Source organism: Pleurodeles waltl, chromosome 4_1, assembly GCF_031143425.1.
Source record: "Pleurodeles waltl isolate 20211129_DDA chromosome 4_1, aPleWal1.hap1.20221129, whole genome shotgun sequence".
NCBI classification, from domain to species: domain Eukaryota; kingdom Metazoa; phylum Chordata; class Amphibia; order Caudata; family Salamandridae; genus Pleurodeles; species Pleurodeles waltl.
The window spans coordinates 411,840,849-411,868,364 of NC_090442.1; positions in this window are offsets into that span (position 1 = coordinate 411,840,849).

Below are 27,516 nucleotides of genomic sequence, written 5' to 3' on the forward strand. Positions count from 1 at the left end.
TTGGGGCAGTTTTATTACCGCCTGGGCCATCGACCTTGTTACATGGATAAGTGCACAATTGTTGATACGTTTGACTGCGAGCAAACTTCTTTTTCCTTTTGTGTCCCTCCTTCTCACTCACGCTCATGGTGGCCATGGCCCTTTGAATTGGCTCACTTATGTCAACTGTTTTACTTTTCATTTTCAATGAATGTGGCAAGAAAAGTGCAGTTAGGAATTTACTACGCTAATAACTCTAAGTCGAGCAAATGTGAGACCGATTGCATTGCAAATGCTTGTTTAAAGTGCAATAGAGCACATTCATGCCCTTTGGGCATATGTGTGCTCTACATGTTGACTGCTACTTTTGGGGTGCACCAAGGGGGGTCTTTTGCTCACAGACATCCTTGGTTTTTCATTTCCCAAATATGGATTTCCTAACAGGAAATCACTATTTAGGAAATGCAAAACCGGCCCATTGTCTCAAATGGCATGGGATTTCTTATTTGCGATTTCCTAATAGCGATTCCTACTTTGCAGGAATCACTACAGGGAGTGCAGAATTATTAGGCAAATGAGTATTTTGACCACATCATCCTCTTTATGCATGTTGTCTTACTCCAAGCTGTATAGGCTCGAAAGCCTACTACCAATTAAGCATATTAGGTGATGTGCATCTCTGTAATGAGAAGGGGTGTGGTCTAATGACATCAACACTCTATATCAGGTGTGCATAATTATTAGGCAACTTCCTTTCCTTTGGCAAAATGGGTCAAAAGAAGGACTTGACAGGCTCAGAAAAGTCAAAAATAGTGAGATATCTTGCAGAGGGATGCAGCACTCTTAAATTGCAAAGCTTCTGAAGCGTGATCATCGAACAATCAAGCGTTTCATTCAAAATAGTCAACAGGGTCGCAAGAAGCGTGTGGAAAAACCAAGGCGCAAAATAACTGCCCATGAACTGAGAAAAGTCAAGCGTGCAGCTGCCACAATGCCACTTGCCACCAGTTTGGCCATATTTCCGAGCTGCAACATCACTGGAGTGCCCAAAAGCACAAGGTGTGCAATACTCAGAGACATGGCCAAGGTAAGAAAGGCTGAAAGACGACCACCACTGAACAAGACACACAAGCTGAAACGTCAAGACTGGGCCAAGAAATATCTCAAGACTGATTTTTCTAAGGTTTTATGGACTGATGAAATGAGAGTGAGTCTTGATGGGCCAGATGGATGGGCCTGTGGCTGGATTGGTAAAGGGCAGAGAGCTCCAGTCCGACTCAGACGCCAGCAAGGTGGAGGTGGAGTACTGGTTTGGGCTGGTATCATCAAAGATGAGCTTGGGGGGCCTTTTCGGGTTGAGGATGGAGTCAAGCTCAACTCCCAGTCCTACTGCCAGTTCCTGGAAGACACCTTCTTCAAGCAGTGGTACAGGAAGAAGTCTGCATCCTTCAAGAAAAACATGATTTTCATGCAGGACAATGCTCCATCACACGCGTTCAAGTACTCCACAGCGTGGCTGGCAAGAAAGGGTATAAAAGAAGGAAATCTAATGACATGGCCTCCTTGTTCACCTGATCTGAACCCCATTGAGAACCTGTGGTCCATCATCAAATGTGAGATTTACAAGGAGGGAAAACAGTACACCTCTCTGAACAGTGTCTGGGAGGCTGTGGTTGCTGCTGCACACAATGTTGATGGTGAACAGATCAAAACACTGACAGAATCCATGGATGGCAGGCTTTTGAGTGTCCTTGCAAAGAAAGGTGGCTATATTGGTCACTGATTTGTTTTTGTTTTGTTTTTGAATGTCAGAAATGTATATTTGTGAATGTTGAGATGTTATATTGGTTTCACTGATAATAATAAACAATTGAAATGGGTATATATTTTTTTTTGTTAAGTTGCCTAATAATTATGCACAGTAATAGTCACCTGCACACACAGATATCCCCCTAACATAGCTAAAACTAAAAACAAACTAAAAACTACTTCCAAAAATATTCAGCTTTGATATTAATGAGTTTTTTAGGTTCATTGAGAACATGGTTGTTGTTCAATAATAAAATTAATCCTCAAAAATACAATTTGCCTAATAATTCTGCACTCCCTGTATTAGGGAATCGGTATCTTTGTACATAGCATTTTGCATTTCCTAAATAGCGACTTCTATGAAGTCGCTCTTTAGGAAATGCAAAATTGCATTTAGTACATCTGGCCCTTCGTGTTCAAATCTGCTTGGATTTGCTGAATGCAGAGTTATCCGTAAATTACTAATTTCAGTGTTTTTAGGCTTCCTTTGTAATCATATCTTCAATTTCACATTTTCTAGAGAGCATCAAGGTTTTTTTTAAACATATGCAAAGATGTTGTGACTAACCCTAATTATAACTGAATTTGAACAGTTTTCCTTTGTCATTAAATATATGTATATGTGAATGTATAAAGGTAAAAGTATTGTTGATTGGAGTTTTAATTGGATTGAATTATTTCTTCATAACGTTTGTCATCGCTGCCCAAACTAAAAAAAAAAAAAGAAAAAATGTTCATCCAATTTGTATTAGTCATTGCAAGTCTTGTCTAGCTATGGCCAGGAGTCGGTTGAAATCAAGGAGGGCCACGAAAAAAACTCATTTGCTTTCTTCAGCATAAAAAATAGCTGAATGGAATTACATCAACCATAACATTAAAGTTGAACTCTGTGCAAGGAAGTGATTGCTTGATTTGTTTTAATCCATTTAGACGTTTTCCAAAAATTGTGTTTAAAAAGTGTTTCTTGGAAGGTGTGGAGCGGTTAAATTCTAACGATGTTGGAGCTGCTAATTTGCGGATCATCATTTGAAAAACTCTAAGTATTCACAAACCAATTAAAAAAGTATAAAAACCTTATTGGAGAAGGATGTTTTTTCTCCCATTCATTGCAAATTTGCGGATCTCACTATGGATTTGTGACACCACCGTGCTCTGGTTGACTGTTTATTACAGAAAACAATCTATTGTGGCTGGCATATACCAACCATAGACCCTGATTACAACCCTGGCAGTCGGTGTTAAAGCGGCCGTAATACCGCCAACAGGCCGGCGGAAAAAAAATAGAATCATGACCATGGCGGAAACGCCAACATAGACAGCCACTTTAACACTCCGACTGCCACGGCGGTAGAAACAAACACCGCGGTGGTAACCGCCAACACACAGGCTGAGGACAAAGTACCACCCACCGTATCACAACAGGCCTATCCGCCACCTTTTCCGGGGCGGAACCAACGCTATCAAAAGCACGGCGGAAACAGTACACAGAAGGGAAACCACTCACCTCTCGACACCCAACGAGGAACCAGGACGCCATGGAGCCCGAACTACACGTCCTGCCCATGCTGGTCTTCCTCCTGCTCTATTAGGAGCAGGACAGATGCCGTCGACGACCACGGTGAGTACTGCACCTACAACACAGAGGAGGGGGGGAGGGAAAAGAGACTGACACATGCACACACAACACACAATACCCCAACCCCCACCCTCACCCACAACAACATACACACAAATACATGCAGCAACATTACATATACACCCCCGCCACCCCCCGGAAGAACGCAAGGGCAAAATTAAATGATTGTAACAAGTGTAATCCTGAAAAATCTGAAAGTCAAAGTTTAAAAAAATCAGTATATACAAATATGTACACCAACTACATAAGTCCGGATAGTGTACCAATCATTGTCCGTGGACCAGTGGTCCCAAAATGCATGGGCGAAGCCCATACAAGATACCTGACTCGAAACGGAGAGAACACTGCAGGGGCATCAGATAGAAATGAAACAGGCACCTCAGGGGGAAGGGAGGGAGGGGCACCTCAGCCGGATGAACGCACGACGCCACTGCTGCGTGAGGGGGCTCCATGCCCATTGCTGTATCCTGGGGAGTGCAAAGCCACAGTCTTTCAAGTCTTTCCAGTGGGTGGTTTGCCCACTGCTCTATCCTGGGGACTGCAAAGCCACAGTTTCTCAAGTCTTTCTAGTGGGTGGTTTGCCCACTGCTTTATCCCGGGAGTGCAAAGCCACAGTTTCAAGTCTTTCCAAGGGGTGATTTGCCCACTGCTTTATCCTGGGGAGTGCAAAGCCACAGTCTCTCAAGTGGATAACAGTCTTCACTGGTTCTGGAGGGGGCTTTGTGCCCACAGTGCTTCATCCTGCCAAGGACTGAGGTAGCGGATGTAATTCTCCACTGGTTCTGGAGGGAGCATGGTGCCCAGAGTGCTTCATCCTGCCAAGGACTGAGGTAGTGGATGTGATTCTCCACTGGTTCTGGGGGGGCTTTGTGCCCAGAGTGCTTCATCCTGCCAAGGACTGAGGTAGTGGATGTGATTATCCACTGGTTCTGGAGGGGGCATGGTGCCCAGAGTGCTTCATCCTGCCAAGGACTGAGGTAGTGGATGTGATTCTCCACTGGTTCTGGAGGGGGCATGGTGCCCAGAGTGCTCCACATGCAGTGTGGCCGGTCCCATTCCCTCACCTGGGTGTGTGTGCCACGAGATTGCCTAGGAACAGGTAGCATGATACTCCATGGAGGCTGAGACATACCCCACAGTGCTGCGGCTTCGCCTGCCACCTGCAGTTGCAAACAGTGATAGAAGTCAGGCTTCATGGAAGCTGGGCAGGGTCCAGGAAGTCTCCTCCAGCCTCGGACGACTGACCACTGGGGATGGTAGCCATGTCAGCAGTGGTGCCACTGTCCGAGCACGTCGCAGGGCTGGTGGTCGTGCTTGCGGCAGTGTCTGTGGCAGCGGTGCGGGCGGTAGTGCATGTGTCAGCACCTGTTGAGGGACACAGCAGGACGTCTCCCGCAGCCTCGGATGGCTGCCCACTGGGGAAGATGCTGGGGACTGTTGCTGAGGCTGCAGACGTGCAGGTGGTGGTGCAGGTGGCTGTGCAGGTGGCGGTGCTGGTGGTGGGGCAGGTTGCGGTGTTCTCCGCCGTACAGGTTGGTGTAGTCGTGGACAGAAGGGGTGACACTAGTCCCTCAGTCGGTGCCAACATGCCCTGTCCTGACCTGCTCTTCTGATTTTGTCCCTTCCCCACCTTTGATGGTGCCGCAGGTGTCTTGCCACTGTCCCCTTTTGTTTTGGCGGAGCCCTTGGTGGCTGGCAGGTGCGGCTTCTCCCTCCAGGATGTGGGCACCTTCTTCACCTTGGCAGGTGGCGGAATGTCCTTACCCTGACTACGTGGCACACTGGCATCCCTGATGGGTGACGCACTCGATGACCCCGCAGTTGCTGGCACCACTGTGCCTGGGGATTTGGTGGCTGAGGTGCTGGGCTGGGACCTGGGAAGCCTGGCCCTAGGTGAAGGACGAGGGGGGGGAGGTGAAGGGAAGAGGTAAAAATTTGCCAGGAAAAGCTTTTTAGGCAAACTGGGACGGGAAGATGGAGGGGGTTTGGGAGTGGAGGAAGAGGTAGTGTTTGTAGGAGTTGTACGTTTGCTGAATTTGGGTGAAGGTGCATGGGCCTTGAGGCTGTTGTGAGGTGGATGGCTGTTGGGTGGGTGTGTACCTGCGTTTGTGTACTTTGGGAGGAGGGCTCACAGACACACTGGGAGAGGACACTGGGGATGTGTGCATGGTAGTGGGGGTGCTGATTGCACGTGAGCGGTGTGTGGTGCTGGTCGTGCTGGTGATGGAGGTAGTGACTGAGGATGTAGTGCATGCAGGTGTGAGTAGAGACGAGACAGGGAGGGAGGAGGAGAATGTGGAGGAGGGGGACACAGTGGAGGCAGTGGATGTTGGTGTGTCTGCATGGGTATGGTGCTTGTGTGAGTGCTTGTGGGATGTGTGGTGCTTATATTTGCCATGTCCACTCTTGTGTGTTGATGAGTGTGCATGCTGGTCTGATGGTGTGCTTGGGATAGGCTGAGGTACAGGGGATTAGGTCGGGGTGGAGGAAGTTGGAGGGGGGAGGATGGACACAGGGACAGTGGCCTGCCCAGAGTGAATGCCCTCCAGGTATGCATTTGCTTGTTGCAAATTCCTCTCTACACCCTGGATATCATTCAAAATGGTAGATTGCCCAACAGTGAGGGTCTTAGGAGGTCAATAGCCTCCTCACTGAGGGCAGCAGGGCTGACTGGGGCAGGGCCTGAGGTGCCTGGGGCGAAGGAGATGCCCACCCTCCTAGGTGAGCGGGCACAGGACACACGCTGAGGGGCTGCTGGGAGGGTGGTGCTGGTGGGGGGTAGGGGTGGCGGCTGTACCCGTTGATGTGGTGGGCACAGAGGTGCCCACCACCGCAAGGAAGCTCCCATCAGAGGAGGAGTCACTGTCACTGGTGTATGCTCCTGTCCCCGTCATGGAGATCCCCTCGCCCTCCGTCCCACTGGTGGCTTCAGACTCTGTTGCTTCACCCTCCAGGGCCAAGTGGTTTGCAGCTCCCTGCTGCTCCGGTGCCACTGCTCCTCCCCCAGATAATGCTATTGCACACACAAACAGGGAGACAAAAAAAAAGGGGGTGGGAAGACAGAAAGAGAACATGTTCAGCGCATGCAACACCACTACCGTTGGCAGACACAACACACAGGGAGCAGCCCTATGCACTACGCCATGCACTAACAGTTCCTAGCAAATTCACATGCCCATGGGGTACAAGGCCTAAGCCCAATTGCTGCACACCTGGAAGTCACAGGAGCCTGACTAGGTGTAGATGGCTATTACCACTAGTGGGGTTGGGGTGCCACAGAGCCTGCCTAACAAGGGACCTTGCCTACCAAGTTCGCCCTGGCCTAGGGGATCCCACTGCCCACCTCCCCCATCCAGACACCTTGTAATGCGTGAGAGTCAGCTGAATGAGTGTGTACTCACCCCCTTGAGGCTGTTGTGATGCCCTCAAGCGCCCATCCAACTCCGGATAGGCCACCGCCAGGATCCGGTACATCAGGAGGGGTCATGGTGCGACAGGCACCCCTTCCACGTTGGGAGGCCATCCCCAGCTGGGCCTCCGCTGTCTTCTTGCTCCAGCGGCCCAGGTCCTCCCATCTTTTACGGCAGTGAGTGCTCCGTCTGGGGTAGACCCCCAGGGTCTGGTCGTCCTTGGCGATGGCACGCCAAATTCCCTTCTTCTGGTGGGCGCTGACCTAGAGGAAAGGTACAGGAGGAAAGGAAATTACTCACCCGTCCGGACCGTCACACTCATTGCCCACCAGTTCCCACCCATGCCCTGACGCACATACACTCACCATCCTCACATGCAGGCCTCAGCACCCCCCCCTTGTATCTTCCATCCACACCACTCAAAACAGGCATTGCCCACGCAGCATGCTCACAGTGTACTCACCTGTTTGTCTGGTGGACCGTATAGTTGCATGTACTGGGGAAGGACCCCATCCACTAGTTTCTCCAACTCCTCCAAAGTGAAGGCAGGGGCCCTTTCCCCAGACACTGTAGCCGTTGTCGCTTCCAGACACAGGTCACAGCAGCACTTGCATTGTAGGTCCTCTCCTGTTGAAGGTCAGGTATCAAGTGAGGGAACAGATAGAAAATGGCAGTCACGTCTGCGGTGGTGCGTACTGTCACACCGACGGCATACATTGTCCTTGGCTCCTGGGAACCTTAGAGCCCAATGTTAACCAATGCTGATTTGTGCCGCAGTCTTCGAACGCCCACTGCAACAGTGTACAAAGCCAGCGGAGTTACCTCCTTTCCCCTTGTCCCACCTTACAGGTCAGGCAGCCGCCATTTCAGGGGGCCACATGGGATGGATAAAAACTGCGTCACACCTATCTAGGCTGGGAACACAGACAGATCCCGGCACATGGCGAATTAGCAATGTTTTCAGCAAATGACACATTATGATACCTCAGTGTTGGATGACCCTCTGCTCGCTGTTCTCCTCCATAGGGCACGTCTGCTGGGGCAGGTGATGAGATGGCAGCATCCTCCGGTGTACAGACCCCTAGTGGACCTATCAACAATGGAAGAGAGACACATCACAATCCCATACAGACGTGATCGTGCAACAATCCTGGAACTGTGTGCCCAGTTGGAGCCAGACCTGATTTCAGCTATCCACCATCCCACAGGAATCCCCCCTCTAGTGCAGGTTCTGTCTGTATTCCATTTCCTGGCCAGTGGGTCTTTTCAAACAACAGTGGCCATGGCATCAGGGATGTCCCAGCCAATGTTCTCCAACGTGTTGTCCAGAGTGTTATCTGCCCTGCTGAAACACATGCGCAGCTACATTGTTTTCCCTCAGGTGGAGGATTTGCCCACAGTGAAAGGTGACGCCTATGCCCTGGGATATATCCCCAACATCATTGGTGCCATTGATGGTACACATGTGGCATTTGCCCCCCTCCCCCACCCGCAGGAATGAACAGGTGTACAGAAACCGGAAAAGCTACCTTTCGATGAATGTGCAGATGGTGTGTTTGGGAGACCAGTACATCTCCCATGTGAATGCCAAGAATCCTGGCTCAGTGCATGACGCTTACATTTTGAGGAATAGCAGCATCCCTTATGTGATGGGGCAACTCCAGAGGCACCAGGTGTGGCTAATAGGTGAGCCCAAGGTCCAAATACAGTTGACATAGGTGTCTGGGTATGGGGTTGTCCCTAAGGGTTAGTGTGTGTCTAACAGTTGTCCCTCGACATTTGCAGGTGAATCTGGTTACCCCAACCTGTCATGGCTACTGACCCCTTTGAGGAATCCCAGGACAAGGGCAATGAGGCACATGGGCGAACTAGGAGGATTATAGAACACACCTTTGGCCTCCTGAAGGCCAGATTCAGGTGCCTCCATCTGACAGGTGGCTCCCTATACTACTCACCGAAGAAGGTGTGCCAGATAATCGTGGCCTGCTGTATGCTGCACAACCTGGCTTTGCGACGCCAGGTGCCTCTTCTGCAGGAGGATGGGCCAGATGGTGGTCTTGTGGCAGCTGTGGAGCCTGTGGACAGTGAAGAAGAGGAGGCAGAAGAAGATGATGTCGACAACCGAAACAACATCATCATGTAATACTTCCAGTGAGACACTGGTAAGAAGATGTAACTGCTTCCCACATCTCATACTGTTGTTGGAGCTAGCATAAGTCTGTAATTTTCACTCAGTGTATGGGCCCTGACTTGTTACTTTGGCTTTCCATTTCACAGATCTGGGTCCCATTTTGTGCCCTCTGCTACGTTTACTGCTGGCCTACAGCTGTGTTACATTGGTATGTGAACAAGTACATTGACATTGCTATGTTCCAGAGATTTTGCAATTACACATTTGTGAAAGCACAGACTGACTCCAGATTGTTTAGTGATTCAAGTGGGTTTATTTCTGTGCAAATAAGTGGAGGGGGTTGTAAAATGGGCTGGGGTAATGGTGGAGGAATGTCCATGGCAGAGTCCAGTCTACTTGTTTCACATGTGCATTGTCCAAAGGGGCATAGGCAGTTTAAGGTGGATATGGTGTCAAAGTGGGACAAAAGGGTGACAGTCAGGAGAGTGTTATTTCCTGGCGGGGGTCTTGAAAATGTTCTCTGTCTTGTTCCTGGATCTCAGGGACCGTTTGCGGGGTGGTTCTCCATCTGCAGGGGGTGGGGTGCTGGTGGCCTCGTTGTTCCTGTGGCGGTGCCTCCTGTCCACTAGCGGAGGTGCAGGGCTGTTCATCGTCCAGGCTAGTGTCAGGGGCCCGTTGGTGTGCCACTATGTCCCTCCTGGTGTTGAGAAGGTCTGCCAGCACCCCTGCAGTGGTGACCAGGGTGGCATTGATGGACTTCAAGTCCTCCCTGATCCCCAGGTGGTGTTCCTCCTGCATCCACTGGGTCTCCTGAAACTTGGCCAGTAACATGCCCATGGTCTCCTGGGAATGGTGGTAAGCTCCCATGATGTTGGAGAGTGCCTCGTGGAGTGTCAGTTCCCTGGGTCTGTCCTTCCCCTGTCGCGCAGCAGTCCTCCCAGCTTCCCTGTTGTCCTGTGCCTCTGTCCCCTGAACCGTGTGCCCACTGCCACTGCCCCAAGGTCCCTGATCGTCCTGTGTTAGTGGGTTTGCCTGGGTCCCTGTAGTGGTGGACACACTGCTGATTGACGTGTCCTGGGGATAGAGGGATGGGCCCGCTGGGTGGGTGCTGTGGTGGTTTGGGACTGTGTCAGGGGAACTGACTGTCCCGAGGTCCCTGATGGGCCGGCCTGGTCATCTTGAGCTAGGCGTGCAGAGCTGCTGTCGTCACTGTGGGCCTCTTCTGTGGGGGGACTGGAAATGTTTGGCACCTCCTGTCTGGTAACATTGGGTAGGGGTCCTGTTGGGGTGTAAATGCATAGTTATTTTTATCTGTGTGTGCCATCTTGTGCAGTGGGTGAGTTACCCTCTACTCCTGTGCTTGCATTATTGGCTTGCCCCTTGTGTGATTGGTGATTTTGGGGCATGAGTGAGTCTCTCTACTGGACATGCTTTGGTGATGGGTGTCCATGCATTGGTGTCATATACAGGGCTTGGTTTTGGGATGTTTGGGTTGTGTTAGTGGGGTATCTGTGGTTGTTAGGGTGATGAGGGTGAGGGTGGGAGTATGTGATGGCATGCAGGTGGAGTGGGGGGATATAGTAGTAATGATTTCCCTTACCAGAGTACAGTCCTCCTGCTACTCCTGCGAGGCCCTCAGGACATATGATCGCCAAGACTTGCTCCTCCCATGTTGTTAGTTGTGGGGGAGGAGGTGGGGGTCCACTGCCAGACCTCTGTACAGCATTCTGGTATCTAGATACCATGGAATGTACCTTCCCCCGTAGGTCGTTCCACGTGACGGTGTAGGTTTTGTTATCAACAGTTTATCACTGACCTTTGGTGTGGTGGACTTGTGTGGGTGTCTGTATTGTGGCGGAATTCCGTGGTCGCAACGGTATGTTGGCGGTCTTCTGCATGGGGGAAAGCGGGATTTACCGCCAGGGTTGTAATGAGGGCCATAGTGTGAAAACAAAAAGGGCATAAGGATGCCGAGAGAGCCTACCCTGTACCACAGCCCCTCATTGTGGACACTGTAGGGACCCCCTGACATTAAATGATTTACTTTTGGGCTATGCAAATCCTAAAAAAACATAAGAGTTTGGTCCACTCCCATTACGCACAGCTTTGCGGCACATGGAGCAGGGTTGGCTGTCCATTTGGATTTGGCCACAGGGAACTGGTGAATGTGGTATATGATAAAATAAAAATCACAGAAAGAAACAAAGGTTTAAATGAGGTTATGGTTAGCGGTGGTTATAACATCCGAACATGTTAAATTCACATAGGAAACAGTTAAAGTGTGTGTGTGTTTATATATATTTTGACACCGTTTGCAGAATCTTCACAAAACATGCCACAAAAAAAGGGTCGTACACCTCTGCTCCTTCCTGGAAGATTTTGAAGCGATGCATAAAAAATGGGAGGTCCCAGAACAGTTTTTCCCATGCGATTTTCCATAGGAACTTTAGACACATCTACAGCTAAAATAGTGTTTTGCTTTTCACTAATGACCAAGGTGACAAAAATCTCTGGAATGCACTTCTGAATCCAAAGAAGACATTTATTATTTCACTATGCGAGGTTCCTAAAAGGAGATTAGCATGTTGAAAGCACATGTTTAAAAATAGTCACAACAATGAAATGAAAACATACCAAAATAATTCTCCACAGAAATATACTCAGCAAATATATGTATCTATATTATAATGCGAAGCAAATAATGAATTTAAAACGCATCACCGTAGGGCCTGTCAGGTGCTTCATATTTCTCAGCCAGCAAGACGATGACTGCGAAAGGGAAAGAGATCTCTATCCTCACAGGAAATATATCAGGCATCCAACGTCTAGAATCCTGATTGAGGCCACTGTCACACTGGGTCTTTTTATATCTTAAAAAAAACAAAGGAACTTTCTCGAAAAACCCCTCATTTTGCGATTCAAACATGCTGGCTAGCTTAGGTATGCTTTGAAAATAACACCTTGGGGTTTGGCCACAATCCCACGATGTCAAGTCAAAACAAGGCGGTTCTCTGCCGTCTGAGTACATCCTCATCAACCAAGGCCCTTGATGAGAAAAAGCACGAAAAAAAGAGAGAATGCACAGTTTACAATGTGGAAAATTACGGGCAGCCTTTAACATGGCAGTGTCTAATGCTACGTGAAGTCAATAGGCAGAATTATTCTAAGGCTAAACTGAATACAAAATATAATCTGTAACTGATGAACACTAGAAAGCTGGGCCAGGTGCAAAGTGGTGCAACACAAAGTCAGTAGTCAAAACACACATTTAACTACAAATAGCTAAATGGAATTGCATCAGATTTGGAAGATATCTAGACCTTTACGCAGAAAGCGTGCTTTTTGTGATGTGGTGTTATCCGTTCATGAGTTTTTCAGAATTTAAGGTTCAAAAGTTATAGATATCTTGCAATGTGGTACTACCATGGCGTACTGCAAGCTCAAAATACGCTATCCGATTGGCTGGCACAACATGAAGCCAAATTTGCAGCTGCCATTTTATGACTGTGGGACTCGGTCCCCGGGTCGATGAAAACAAATAAAAATAAGGGAGAAGGAAGCTGGGTAGGGTATCCTGATACCCAGCCCTTATTGGGTGGGGGGTCCCAGAAAGGCACCCCTTGGTGTCAATATGAATTAGGTATGGGTGGTAATAAAATATTTCTTCACACTCAAAAAAAGTCAAGAAATTCACTCTCTTCCAATGCACAGTGTTGTCATTAATGATGTCATTTCAGATGTTACAGTCATGTTATCAATGGTGTCATAAAACATGCCATGAGTGTTGTAACATGTGAGGTCAAAGCAGTGAATGGTGTGGGCGCAAGCTATAGTTAATTTAGGGCTTGGATTATAGTTACTTGAAATAACTATAACTGGTGGATTTCAGTGGTTTTGTTAGCTTAAAACTGTATGTTTTCACTTATATTTAACCCTAACTAAAAGGTCCCTTTAACCTTTGTTTTCCTTTAATGCAAAGAAGATATTTGGTCAGGCCCTGTGCCTAATGCCTCCACCCCCTAGGGGAACCAACCCCAACCAAGCGCATGGCCAAATGTGGTGCACAGCAGGGTTGGGTGCAGGGCCAGGCCCTTTGTCCAAAACCCTTCTGGCGGCCAACCCAGTGTGCTGGGCAGCAGGGCATTGAGCGCAGGGTTGGCCGCACGGCAGGGAGTTCGTTGGGTTCAGGACTAACAATGTGTAACAGTATAAAGAATGGCATTTTAATTAAGGCAGACTATTAGACCTGTTAGCCTGAGGATGGTCTTCCCGCCAACATTTATGCCTTCTTCCTCCATTTTTCTGACCTTGTTTTTTTGCTGATTTTTTAACGTAGGTATTAGGAATTAGGTATTAGGACTTTGCACACTTCACCACTGTTGACCACTGCTAAAGTGACTAAAATGCTTGTACACTCTCCTCTTAAACATGGTACTGTTAGTTTATCCCCAGTTGGCATTTTTAATTTACTTATAAATCTCTAGTAAAGTACACTATTTGTGACTAGGGCCTGTAAATTAAATGCTAATAGTGGCCTGTAGCACTGACTGGGCCACCGACTTAAGCAGCCCTTTTAGCTTGTCTTGGGCATGCCATTGCAGAATCTGTGTTGCAGTTTATTCTGCCTTTTCGACTTGGCAAAATAAATCTTTTCTCAAGCCAAACCTTCTTTTTTAATACATTTGTCACCCCTAGGGTAGGCTCTGGGCCACCCAGAGTTCAGGGTGCCATGTATTTAAAAAGTTGGATACATACCTTTTAGTTTTGACATGTCCAGTAGTGGAAAACCTCTAAATTTGTTTTTCACTACTGCAAGTTCCATCTCTCTAAGGATAACATTGGGGTTGCTTTATTTCATTTTATAAGCGTAAATTCCTAAGGGGAAGAGATCATTCTTTCATGTTTGTTGTCTCTGGGATCACACTTTAAAATCCTAACTTATGGTAAAATCGAGTTTTAAATTGCAATTCTGAAAATGCCACTTTTAAAAGCTGGCATTTTCTTGCCTTAGCAATTTGGTTTCTGCAGCCTGTCTCTGGTCGCATGACTGGTTTAGTAAGCAGATGGACTTTGCCTAATTTCTCTAGACACCCACACAGAGTGAGTCCTTAGGTGTGACTTGATGGGCCATCCTGGGCAGGATGGGAGGGAGGAGCTGGACCCAAACTCACTTACACCTGAATAGGCTGTGTCTTGTCCACATACAAAGCGCTGCATACTCCCTGTAGTTAGTCTGGAGCCAGAGCAGGGAGGGCAGGACACCTGTGCACTTCGAATGCATGTCTTTGAACCTTCCCCACTTCAAAGGCAGCACTGGGTATGAGAGCTAGACCTCAGACACCACTACTCACGTACAATTCTGGATCTGTGGATACTCTGCCAGGAAGAAGGACTGCTGTCCTTCTGAAGGACTGCCACTGTTGGACTGCTCTCGGCTGGACTCCTGCATTTCTTCAACCCAGAACCCAGAGTAACTCCAAGAGCTAGTTAGCTGACCTCCTGATCTGAACTCTCCAGGACATAGAAGACTTTCAACTACCCTGCTTCTGCCCCTGGACTCTGCCATCTGTGAGCCTACTCAGCCAAGTGGTACCACCCCAGTCTTGGACTTTTCGAAGTGGACCTAAGTGCTTTCCATCGGAACCAGTGCATCGCTTCTGCTGAACGGCGCACCCTCGAGCAGCACTGACACATCTACTCTGCGGATCAGCGGATCCCCGAGCAGAACCGACTCATCGCCACTACAGCGTGGATTGGACTCATCCCCGCAGCAACCCGCATCTTGGGGCTGACACGTCCAAGCAACACTTTGCAACCAGGATTAAAGGTACTTTGTTCAGTGGGCATAACTGGATCCCTGTAGCCATCCCATGCTTCATTGCAGTCTGCCTGAATTTGTGACTTTGTCCCGGTCTGACACAACTAGATTTCCCCATAACGCTTGGTGCTTTTTGGCGCTATTTTTACTTAAAAATGTAAAATTCAATATCTCCGGTTATCCTAATTTCACTTTTGTCGTATTGGCCTTGTTTTCGTTACTAAAATCTACTCTTTTTTTCTATGTTGTGGGCTCCTTTTGTGGTGTGTTTCACTGTGTTACTGTTTGAAGTATTGCCCGAATACTTTTTTTTGTAAATATGTCTTTATGAAAATTTTCAGACACTAGACAAAAGAACAGTTGCAGTGTCATACAGTAGCTCTTAAGCTCCGTGCAGAATGATGTTTACAGATAGCACATTATTTGGAGTGCTTTATTACTGAACACTGGGATTATAGGGAGAGGAGTAGCTGCACTTCAGGGTATCCAAATAGAAGAAATGTGTACAGCCTGCGGGGGTGGGGTCAAATGATAAAAGCAAAAAGGGAAAAGGGGTGCAGAAAAACTTTTATGCCACACAATGGCAGAACAGAGTAGCGATCCGCCATCTCTATCTCGTCCCACTCGCTCACGGACACATCACACAATTGTATTTATAATAGCACGTGTGCCTCCGAGGGGTGTAGCCCATTTTTTTGCTCCAGTCAGCCTACAATTCATCCATGTGGGAGGGGTAATGGGGAATCAATGCAAGTTTGGGGATCCCTGAAGTGAGGACTCTGTGTCCCTCTCTTAGTCGCCCCCCACTTGGTCCACCATCGCGTTCCATCTCGCAATCTCCCTCCCTGCATGTTTGTCTGTATGGATATCTCGGAGGGGTACCCCTTCTGCGACTGCCCATTCCAGTACATCTATTTGCCATGAGTCGGGGGCACTGCCTGGGCCCAATGAATGGCTATACGGGGTCTGGTAAGTATCAGACCTAGGAGAGCAAATCTAGAATTCATTTTTCAGCCTTCCTTAGGGAGTGGTAGAAGGCCAAGGAGGCAATTTTGAATTGTCCAGGCTAAACTGACCACTGTTATCTGGGTCACCGAGTTTGTGACTTGTGTGCAGTTCGGATTTAGAATACTGCAACTCCAAGTAACATGGACAAATCTGGCAGGGGAAACGCCACATTGCAAACAATCAGCTGTGTGCACTGGATAGATCCTACTAAGTCTGTGTGTTGTCTGATATGCCCTATGGAGGTAGTAGGATTGCGTTACATTGAATCTGGCATTGCTGGCAGTTTCCTGCACCTGTGCCCTAGCTCTCAGCCACTCACCATCTGCTAATTGGGTATCGAGGTCTTCGTCCCACCAAAGGTGAGGCTTAGTTATATTGATATGCCTGTCCCCCTTTAGGGCCAAATAGACGAGAAACAAGGTCCCAATGCTGACCCAGGTCCAGTATGACCCTCAACACCTAGGATTCCTCTGGCTTGCCAGGGTAACTAGTCCCTATATATAGCGGATTTTGTGAGCCGTGCGTGATACCAGCATACTGTAAAAACTGTTGCGGGCCAACTCTGAAAAAGCTTGCCGGCTGCAGTTAGTATTATAAATGTTTTGTTCAGGGAGGCGTGGCTTGCAAGGGCAAGCTAATGAGCACTCTGCAAGCAACCCCATCATCTGACAATTATACCCGCTTCCCCCAGATATCTGCAGCTGTAAAGTATGCCGCTAATGCGCTAGGGACAGATTCTATGCTGCTAAACACTATGGGGGTTATTACAACTTTGGAGGAGGTGTTAATCCGTCCCAAAAGTGACGGTAAAGTGACGGATATACCACCAGCCGTATTACCAGTCCATTATATCCTATGGAACTCATAATACGGCTGGTGGTATATCTGTCACTTTACCGTCGCTTTTGGGACGGATTAACACCTCCTCCAAAGTTGTAATAACCCCCTATGAGCTATATGGGCCCGAAACTGGCATTGCTGCCGCAGGCTGCCATGAGATCCAAGAGGGGGGGCACTCTGAAGCTCTGTATCACTTTATCGCACAAAGGCATGGTGTGGGTCCTGGGTGAGATTCAACTTCAGCGCACCGACAGGTGGTGCACACCTAGAGCCGAGTCACCCAAGTAGACTTTAGGCCCCCTGAGGAAGTCGCGGGAGGGGAGGCACTTATCATTAAACAAATGACACAATTCGCCCCTCTTCTTTCAACTGTAACTGCGAGAAAGGGATGAGATCTGGTTGACCACGATTCCCCTGCGGAGTCTTTCTTGTCATGCGCCCGGTTGCCACAGTCACCCCTGTTCTTGGGCCGAGATGAGGCGCTGCTAGTTTGCCGGAAATCCCGGATTAGGCCGACAGGCGTCACATAGTGTAGAACTGTACTTAGTACCCCACAATTCAGGTGATTCTGCTGCCCAAATCCAGTAGCCTCATTAGGATAATGGTGTTGAATCAACACCATGGGGATACCCCCCAGAGATGGGCAACCATGTGCAGCCAGGCCTGAATGTTCGATCAGCAGTAACATACTGCGTAACCAACCATCACAGACTCTGTCAAGCGGCATAGTTGCTAGGCCGTTCTTGGGTCCCCGCCACTCAGCACACACCTCTGCGCAACACAAAAACAATTTAAGTGAACACCCTCAGCTTCATTGTCACACATGTGGGACAACACAGTGCATGACCCCTCATCCCAGCTACTCAGATGCACATGTCGACAGCACATTACTGCTACCACTGCTAGAGAAGCAGGACAGGGACAGGTGAGTGATGCAACTGAGAACAGAACCGAGCAGTCTAATTGCAGGGACGGCAGGCACTGTGCTCTACACACAAAACAAAATACAGTAAGAACTAACCTGTCACTATACCTCATTGTATACGACTATAACCATTGCCTCATATTTGGAGCCTGTACGCTTGCCCACCAATATGCAGGCGCTACGAAGTGATAATGCTCTTAGAAATACAAGAGGCCATGCACGCCTTGGCTACTGGCAAGGCGCCGGAACCTGATGGGCTCCCCATAGAGTTCTACAAAACATACATCTCGCTACTAGCCCCGCATCAACAGGCACTCTGTGAGGAGGCCTTACGAACCGCATGTCTCCCTGCTTCCATGAGAGAGGCACTCCTCAGTTCAATACCAAAACAGGGGAAAGATCCCACCACCATGGGCACTTATCGCCTGCTAGCCCTACTCAACTTCAACTATAAAAATATTGGCTGATCATCTGTCTCCCCTAGCACCCGTATTAGTCCACACGGACCAAAATTGTTTCGTACCAGCCCTTCGCCACTTCATTAAATCGGTGGAGATTCTTAGGGTACTTGAGTATGCCCTGGAGTGACGGCCTCGATCAGGATGCCTGGTCTAGACCTGTAAAAAGTCTTTGATTGTCTGGAATGGCCTTTCCTATTTGCTGTCCTGCAGAGGTACGGATTTGGGGATCACTTTCTATGCCTTATCCGTCTCCTGTATACACTGCTGACTGCAAGAGTAAAAACAGGGCCCCTCATATCCGACCGCAATCCATAGAGGAACCCGCCAGGGCTGCTCCCTCTCCTCCAACATCACCAGACCCAAAACTAACACTGATTTGTGTCCCAATTCCTTTGCCAACCTACCACATCCAGATATCATGGTGTACCACACACCCACAGACCTACTTGATGGCAATGTTACGCCGGAGGTTACATCACTGAGAACACCGATGTCATTCTGGAGATTGCTTCCACTTATAATGGCAGGAGGCATAGCCCTTCTCAGCATGGTTGCATTGCCTAGATTGTTGTACTATTTTGCAAATCTGCCACTGTACCTTCCACCTCAGTTTTTCAAACCCTGGAAAGCGCACTCAGGGAGTTTATATGGACAGCCTCCCGCCCCTCCAGGATAGCACTCAGTAAACTCTTTCTGCCAACTGACTGGGGCGAACTGCCAGTTCCAGACTTTGGGAGTCATTACGACCTTGGCGGTAAAAGGCGCTTACCGCCGTGCAGAAGACCGCCAAAACACCACTGTGGCGGCGGGAGACCGCCACAGCTATTATGAGACACATTACGGAATCCGCCAAAAGTCAGACACCCACACAATACTGCCACACCAAAGGTCAGCGATAAACATGCGGAAACAAATCCTCCACCTCCACGCCAACAGAAACACGCCCATGCTATCACGACCCATGAATCCACGTGGCGGTCTTTCAACCGCGGTATTCCATTGGCGGTACACACTTCCGCGCTCAAAATACACACACAGCTCCAAAACACCGCCACATTGGACAAATCCAAATACACACACCTGATACACATACACACACCACTCCCACACACCCAATACAATATAAAACACACACCCACATCACCCACAAACCCCTACGACCAAAAATTAGAGACGAAGGCCAGAGAGAGACAGCACAGAATAGAGAACCCCATCACACAGAGGCACACTACACCATCACCCACACAACATCCACACACCAAACACCACATACCACTACACTCACCACACTCATCAACACATACACCGCCCCACACATCACACACATCACCCCATGTCACGCCAAAGACACCCACGCTTCTCTGAGGAGGAGCTCAGGGTCATGGTGGAGGAAATCCTACGGGTAGAGCCACAGCTATTTGGCTCACAGGTACAGTACACATCCATAGCCAGGAAGATGGAGCTATGGCAAAGAATAGTGGACAGGATAAACGCTGTGGTACAGCACCCAAGAAATAGGGAGGACATCAGGAAGACGTGGAACGACCTACGGGGGAAGGTGCGTTCCACGGTATCCAGGCACCACATCGCGGTACAGCGGACTGGCGGCGGACCCCCACCTCCACCCTCACAACCTCCACTAACACCCTAACTCCTCACTAATATACCCATAACACCAACCACCCATCCCAACCCCAAGACCTGCATGACACAACTAAGCATTGATACCAATCACTAAAGCATGCCCACTGCACAGACCCAGAACACCCCCCAACCATCAGCACACAAGCTCCCACAAAGAAATGCTAGCACTGGGGTACACGCACACCCAACCATTGCACACCATGAAACACACACATGCAATAATCATGTACTTATACCCCCGCAGGAACCCGAAGGAACGTCACCACACCGGAGGGTCCAGACAACACCACTCCACCCCCAGAAGAAGCCCACAGTGACGACAGCAGCTCTGCCCTACGGGATCTTGATGACCAGCCCGGACCATCGTGGGCCTCAGGACAGTCAGTTCCCCTTGCCCAGCCACAGCCCAACACCAAGCTTACACCCTCTGGTAACACCAGCACAGCACCCACCCAGCGGGCCCATATCTCCCTTCCCAGGACAGGTCAATCAGCGGTGTGTCCACCACTACAGGTCACCCAGGCTAACCCACCACCCCAACAACAACAGGGACCTGGGGGCAGTGGTAGTGGGCACACGGTCCAGGGGACGGAGGCACAGGAACACAGGGGAACTGGGAGGGCTGCTGTGCGACAGAGGGAGGACAGGCCAAGGGAATCTACTCTCAACGAGGCCCTCTCCTCCATCATGGGAGCATACCACCACTCCCAGGAGACGATGGCAACGGTCCTGGACAAGTTGCAGGAGACCCTGCGTCTGCAGGAGGAGCAGTATTTGGGGTTCAGGGAGGAGCTCAGGAGCATCGGCTCCGCCCTGGGCACCATCGTAGGGGTGCTGACGGACATTCAAAAGACCTTGAGGGACACCGTTGCACTCCAAGGGGCCCCTGACACTAGCCACGACGACGAACTGCCCACCACCGCCGCCGGCGCTAGTGGACAGGAAGCCCCGCCACAGGACCAACACACCAGCACCCCACCCCCTGCAGACGGCGAACCACCACGAAAGCGGTCCCTGAGATCCAGGGACAGGACAGAGCAAGATGGCAAGACCCCGCCAGGAAATAGGACCACCCTGATTGTCCCCCCACTGTCCCACTTTGTTACCCTGTCCAAATCACATCTTCCCCAGCTCCACTTCCAATGGCCAGATGTGCAATGTACCTGTGAGACTAATAGACTGGACTCTGCCATGGACATTCTTCCACCATAACCCATCCCCATTTCACAACCCCCCTACATTAAATAAACACCCTTGAAACACTAATAATACTGGATTCAGTCAATGATTGTGAACTTTGTATTGTCAATTACAGTGTAAAAAAAGGTTACCCATTGGAAGGCCAACATACCAATGTCACACATCACAAGCCTTTCAAGGGTGCAAGCTGTTGACACGTAGGTTACCACATTAGTGAAACTGAAATGGAAGGGGACAACTCAGTTAACAAATAGGGAGTGAAATGTAGGTACAGGATAGAGGTAGACATGTGAAAGTTAATATTATGTGAAACATGAAAATGTACTCACCTGTGTTTCACTGAAAATATTGCTGTATGACTGACTCCCTGTTGTCGTTTTCATCTTCATCAGCTTCATCCTCATCACTGTTCACAGGCTCCACAGGCTCCCCCGCTGCAACAACACCGTCATCTGGATCATCCTCCGGCAGAAAAGGCACCTGGTGTCGCAATGCCAAATTATGGAGTATGGAGCAGGCGATGATGATGTTGCACACCTTCTTCGGTGAGTAGAATAGGGATCCACCTGTCATATGGAGGCACCTGAACCTGGCCTTCAGGAGGCCGAAGGTGCGTTCGATCACCCTCCTAGTCTGCCCATGGGCCTCATTGTACCGTTCCTCTGCCCTGGTCCTGGGATTCCTCACTGGGGTCAGTAGCCATGACAGGTTGGGGTAACCAGAGTCCCCCAATAGCCATACACGGTGCCTCTGGAGTTCACCCATCATATCAGGGATGCTGCTATTCCGCAGGATGTAGGCGTCATGCACTGAGCCAGGGAACATTGCATTTACCTGCGAGATGTACTGGTCAGCCAAACAGACCATCTGGACATTCTAACTCTTCCTGTTCCTGTACACCTGTTCATTCCTGCGGGGGGGACCAGAGCTACATGGGTCCCATCAATGGCACCTATGACGTTCTGGATATGTCCAAGGGCATAGAAGTCACCTTTCACTGTAGGCAAATCCGCCACCTCAGGGAAAATGATGTATCTCCTTACGTGTTTCAGCAGGGCAGACAACACTCTGGACAAGACGTTGGAAAACATAGGCTGGGACATCCCTGATGCCATGGCCACAGTAGTCTGAAATGACCCACTTGCAAGGAAATGGAGCACTGACAGCACCTGTACGTCAGGGGGGATTCCAGTCGGATGGCGGATTGGTGACATCAGGTCTGGCTCCAACTGGGTACATAGTTCCTGGATTGTGGCACGGTCCAACCGGTAGGTCACGATGACATGTTGCTCTTCCATTGTCAACAGGTCCACCAGCGGTCGGTACACCGGCGGATTCCGCCATCTTCCAATATGTCCCAAATGACGGTGCGTAAGAAGGACAACAGCAAAGAAACTGTCACCATTCCTCCAGGTATGTACCCACAGTCACACACAAGACTACTACAGACAATTAACCCATCCGGGAAAGGTTTTGAGTGTAGGCCTCGGTATGTGTGATGCAGTAGTAATTGAAGCCATGTGGGCCCCTGAAATGGCAGCTGCCTGACCTCTAAACTGGGACAATGGAATTGTGAAGTAACTGCACTGGCGTTGGACACCGTCGCGGTAGGCGGTCGTAGACCGCGGCGCAATGCTGCATTGGTTAACATTGGACCCTATGGGTCCCAGAAGCCAATGAACAGGTGTGCTGGCGGTGATGATGCGCCCCGCCGCGGACGTCACCGCCGTGGACGTCACCACCATTTTCTATCTCTTCAATCACTAGATACCTGACCTTCGACAGGAGAGGACCTACACTGCTAGTGCTGCTGTGACCTCGGTCTGGAAGCGACAATGGCTGCTGCATCTGGGGAAAGGGCCCCTGCCTTCACTGCACAGGGGTTGGAGAAACTTGTGGATGGGGTCCTCCCCCAGTATACGCTACTCTACGGTCCTCCAGACCAACAGGTTAGTACACAGGGAGCACGTTGTATGGGCTAGGCTTGGGTGGAGAGGGCTGGGTGGATGAGGGAAGGGGTCAGAGTACATAGAACAGTTATGCATGGGGATGAATGGGCCACAGGGATAGAGTTGGGAGGGGGCCACTCACATTGACGGTGCAGTAGGTAATGACTGTTCCTCTTTCCTTGTGCATGTCATGTACGTCAGCGCCCACCAGAAGAGGGACATTTGGCGTGCCATCGCCAAGGAAGTCCGGACCCTGGGGGCCCACCAGAGACGGGGCACCCACTGCCGTAAGAGATGGGAGGACATTCGCCGCTGCAGCAAGAAGACGGCGGAGGCTCAGCTGGGGATGGCCTCCCAACGTGGGAGGGGTGCCTGTCGCACCATGACCCCCCTGATGTTCCGGATCCTGGCGGTGGCCTACCCGGAGTTGGATGGGCGCTTAAGGACATCACAGCAGACACAAGGGGGTGAGTACAACTTCATCCTATGGATTTGCGTGCAGTGGAGCTGTCTGGGTGGGGGTGGTGGGCTGTGGGTGTCCATAGGCCAGGGCGAATTCAGTAGGCAAGGCCCCTCCGTTATGTTGGCATGTGGCACTCTACCCCAGCTCAAAACAGAGGCAAGTTGATGTATAGTTGCCCCTTTGCCATCCATGTGGGCAGATTACTTCCATTGCCATGTAGGCCATAACCCAGAAATAGCATGTGCAGAGGGCAGGAGCACGGCGTAATGCATGGGGCTGCTTCAGTCTTGTCCGCCAACAGTAGCGGTATGCCATGCACTAAAACTCTCTTTCTTCTGTCTCCCCCCTTTTCCTGCTCTCCCTGTCATTTTGTACATCAGCATCAACAGGCGGAGGTACAGTGGCACCGGAGCACGAGGGAGCTGCATCCCACATGGCCATGGAGGGCCACACCACAGACTCTGAATTCACCAGTGGGTCGGAGGGCGAGGGGAGCTTCACGTCGGCCACCGGATCACCAGGCAGCGACACGGACTCGTCCGCCAATGGGAGCGCCCCTGTGGTGGCGGCACCATCTGTGCGCCCCACTTCTACAGGTACAGCCGCCACCTCCCCTACCAGCACCGCCCTCCCAGCAGCCCCTCAGCGTTCGCCCCGTGCCCGCTCACCCAGGAGGGTGGGCATCACCTTCGCCCCAGGCACCTCAGGCCCTGCCCCAGTCACCCCTGCTGCCCTCAGTGAGGAGGCCATTGACCTCCTCAGGTCACTCACTGTTGGGCAGTCTACCATTGTGAATGCCATCCAGGGTGTAGAACGAGAGTTGAAACACGGTAATGCATTCCTGGAAGGCATTCATACTGGTCAGGCTGTCCTTCAGTGAACCCTGCAATCTCTGGCCTCAGCACTGATGGCAGCCATTGTCCCTGTGTCCAGCCTCCCCCCTCCAACTTCCTCCACCCAGTCCCAATCCCCTGTACCCCAGCCCATCCCAAGCACACCTACAGACCAGCATGCACACCAGTCAACACCCAAACGTAGCTCAAGCAAACATAGGCACCACACACACCACAGGCACTCACACAAACATCAGACCCATACAGACACAGCAACATCCACTGTCTCCACTGTGTCCCCCTCCTCCTCTTCTTCCTCCTCCCTCCCAGTGTCGTCTACACACACACCTGCATACACCACATCTAGAGGCACTAGGACTCGCACCAGGACACCCAGTACCCCAAGCCGTTCACCTGCACTCACCACCTCCACTGCCATTTACACGTCCCCTGTGTCCTCTCCCAGTGTGTCTGTGACGCCCCCTCCCAAAGTACACAAACGCCGGCAATCACTCACCCAACATCCATCCACCTCACAACAGCCTCCAGTACCTGCACCTGCACCCAAAACACCTAAAGTGACACCTCCTACAACCACCTCCTCTTCCTCCACTCCCAGAGCCCCTCCAGCTACCCATCCCAGTGTACGTCAGAAACTGTCCCGAAGTCAAATTGACCTTTTTGCCCCCCCCCTCCAATTCACCAGTCCCGTCGTAGCGCCTCAGCCAAAAAGCCTCCAGTACCAGTGGTAGGTGTTCCAGGTTTTTGGAGTGCCCCGTCCACCAGGGCAGGCAGTAGGACCCGGAGCCAAGGCACTGTCAGCCCACCCCCTGTAAAGGCTCTGAAATTGGAGAGTGGACGACGGGACCGTGTCAAGACTCCTGGTGGGACAACAAGTGAAATGGGATCCAAGGCGATTGGTGAGTCAGCTGTAACTCCAAAGAAGGTGGGGAAGGTCCCGAGGAAGTCTCCCCAACATGTTGTGAGTGTCACGGCGGAGAAGTGCACCATCATTTCCGGCGGTCCTAACACAACTGCCAGCACCGTTGTTACTGGTCCAGAGACCACCGCCAGAGTCACAGCCCAGGAGGGCCCAAGTATCGTTACTAGTCAGGAGACCATTGCCACCGCCAGAGTCACAGCCCAGGAGGGCCCAAGTATCGTTACTGGTCAGGAGACCACCACCGGAGTCACAGCCCAGGAGGGCTCAAGTATTGTTACTGGTCAGGAGACCACCACCAGAGTCACAGCCTAGGAGGGCCCAAGTATCGTTACTGGTCAGGAGACCACCGCCACCGCCGGAGTCACAGCCCAGGAGGGCCCAAGTATCGTTACTGGTCAGGAGACCACCGCCACCGCCGGAGTCACAACCCAGGAGGGCTCAAGTATCGTTACTGGTCCAGAGACCACCGCCACCACCGGAGTCACAGCCCAGGAGGGCTCAAGTATCGTTACTGGTCAGGAGACCACCGCCCCCGCCGGAGTCACAGCCCAGGAGGGTCCAGGATCCCACAGCCCCGCTGGGCAATGATGGAACGTCAAGCCACACACCAACGTCCAGTGTGGAGTTCGTCATGCCACACACCAATGTCCAGTGTGGAGTTCGTCATGCCACACACCAATGTCCAGTGTGGAGTTCGTCATGCCACACACCAATGTCCGTACCAGAACCGCCATGGCAAAGCACCGCTGAACAGAGCAAAGACCGGCATGGTGAAGACCGCTGAACAGGGCAAAGACCGCCATGGCAAAGCACCGCTGAACAGGCCAAAGACTGCCATGGTGAAGACCACTGAACAGGGCAAAGACTGCCATGGTGAAGACCGCTGAACAGGGCAAAGACCGCCATGGCAAAGCACCGCTGAACAGAGCAAAGACCGCCATGGTGAAGACTGCTGAACAGGGCAAAGACCGCCATGGCAAAGCACCGCTGAACAGGGCAAAGACTGCCATGGTGAAGACCGCTGAACAGGGCAAAGACCGCCATGGCAAAGCACCGCTGAACAGAGCAAAGACCGCCATGGTGAAGACGCTGAACAGGGCAAAGACCGCCATGGCAAAGCACCGCTGAGCAGGCCAAAGACTGCCATGGTGAAGACCGCTAAACAGGGCAAAGACCGCCATGGCAAAGCACAGCTGAACAGAGCAAAGACTGCCATGGTGAAGACCGCTGAACAGGGCAAAGACTGCCATGGTGAAGACCGCTGAACAGGGCAAAGACCGCCATGGCAAAGCACCGCTGAACAGAGCAAAGACTGCCATGGTGAAGACCGCTGAACACAGCAAAGACCGCCATGGTGAAGCACCGCTGAACAGGGCAAAGACCGCCATGGCAAAGCACCGCTGAACAGATCAAAGACCGCCATGGTGAAGACCGCTGAACAGGGCAAAGACCGCCATGGCAAAGCACCGCTGAACAGGCCAAAGACTGCCATGGTGAAGACCGCTGAACAGGGCAAAGACCGCCATGGCAAAGCACCGCTGAACAGAGCAAAGACTGCCATGGTGAAGACCGCTGAACAGGGCAGACACCGTGTGGGTATGAATAGGCCGGCACATCAGGCATCGTTCTCCCATGTGCAGCTGGGACAGTGACAGGACATGTACTTTCACGGGGAGACTCATCCAATCTGGGCACCAGTCCCACCCAGTACCAGTAGAGAACTGCATCTACTTGCGAAAATGTGTCTTTGCACTCCCCAGGATGGTACAGTGGGCAAGCCACCCACTGTAGAGATTTGAGAGACTGTGGCTTTGCACTCCCCAGGATGTTACAGTGGGCAAGCCAACCACTGTATAGACTTGAGAGACTGTGGCTTTGCACTCCCCAGGATTGAACAGTGGGCAACCCACCCAGTGTAAAGACTTGTGAGACTGTGGCTTTGCACTCCCCAGGAGGGTCCATTGGGCAACCCACCCAGTGTAGAGACTTGTGAGACTGTGGCTTTGCACTCCCCAGGATGGCATACATGGGCATGGAGCCCCGTTGTGGATCTGGCTTCGCATTCATCTGGCTGAGGTGCCCACCCTCACTTCCCCCTGAGGTGCCTGTAATGTTTCTATCTGATGCCCCGGCAGTGTTCTCTCGGATTTTGGTCAGGTATCTATTGTGGGCGTCGCCCATGCATTTTTGGACTGTTGGTGCACAGACATTGTTGTGTACATATCTGCACTACTTCTTGTATTGTATATTTAATTATGACAGACTTTGTGATATATATCAGTATATTTTTGTATGACATGTATATTGGCACAATACAAAGTTTGACCGCAATTCGCTTTGTCTTTGCATTCTTTCGGGGGGATTGTGGGTTGTTACTGTGATATTTGTGACTGCATTGGTGTGTATGTTGTAATATGCGAGGGTGAGGGGGGGTGGTGGGTGTCCCCCTAACGTTTGCCTCCCCCTC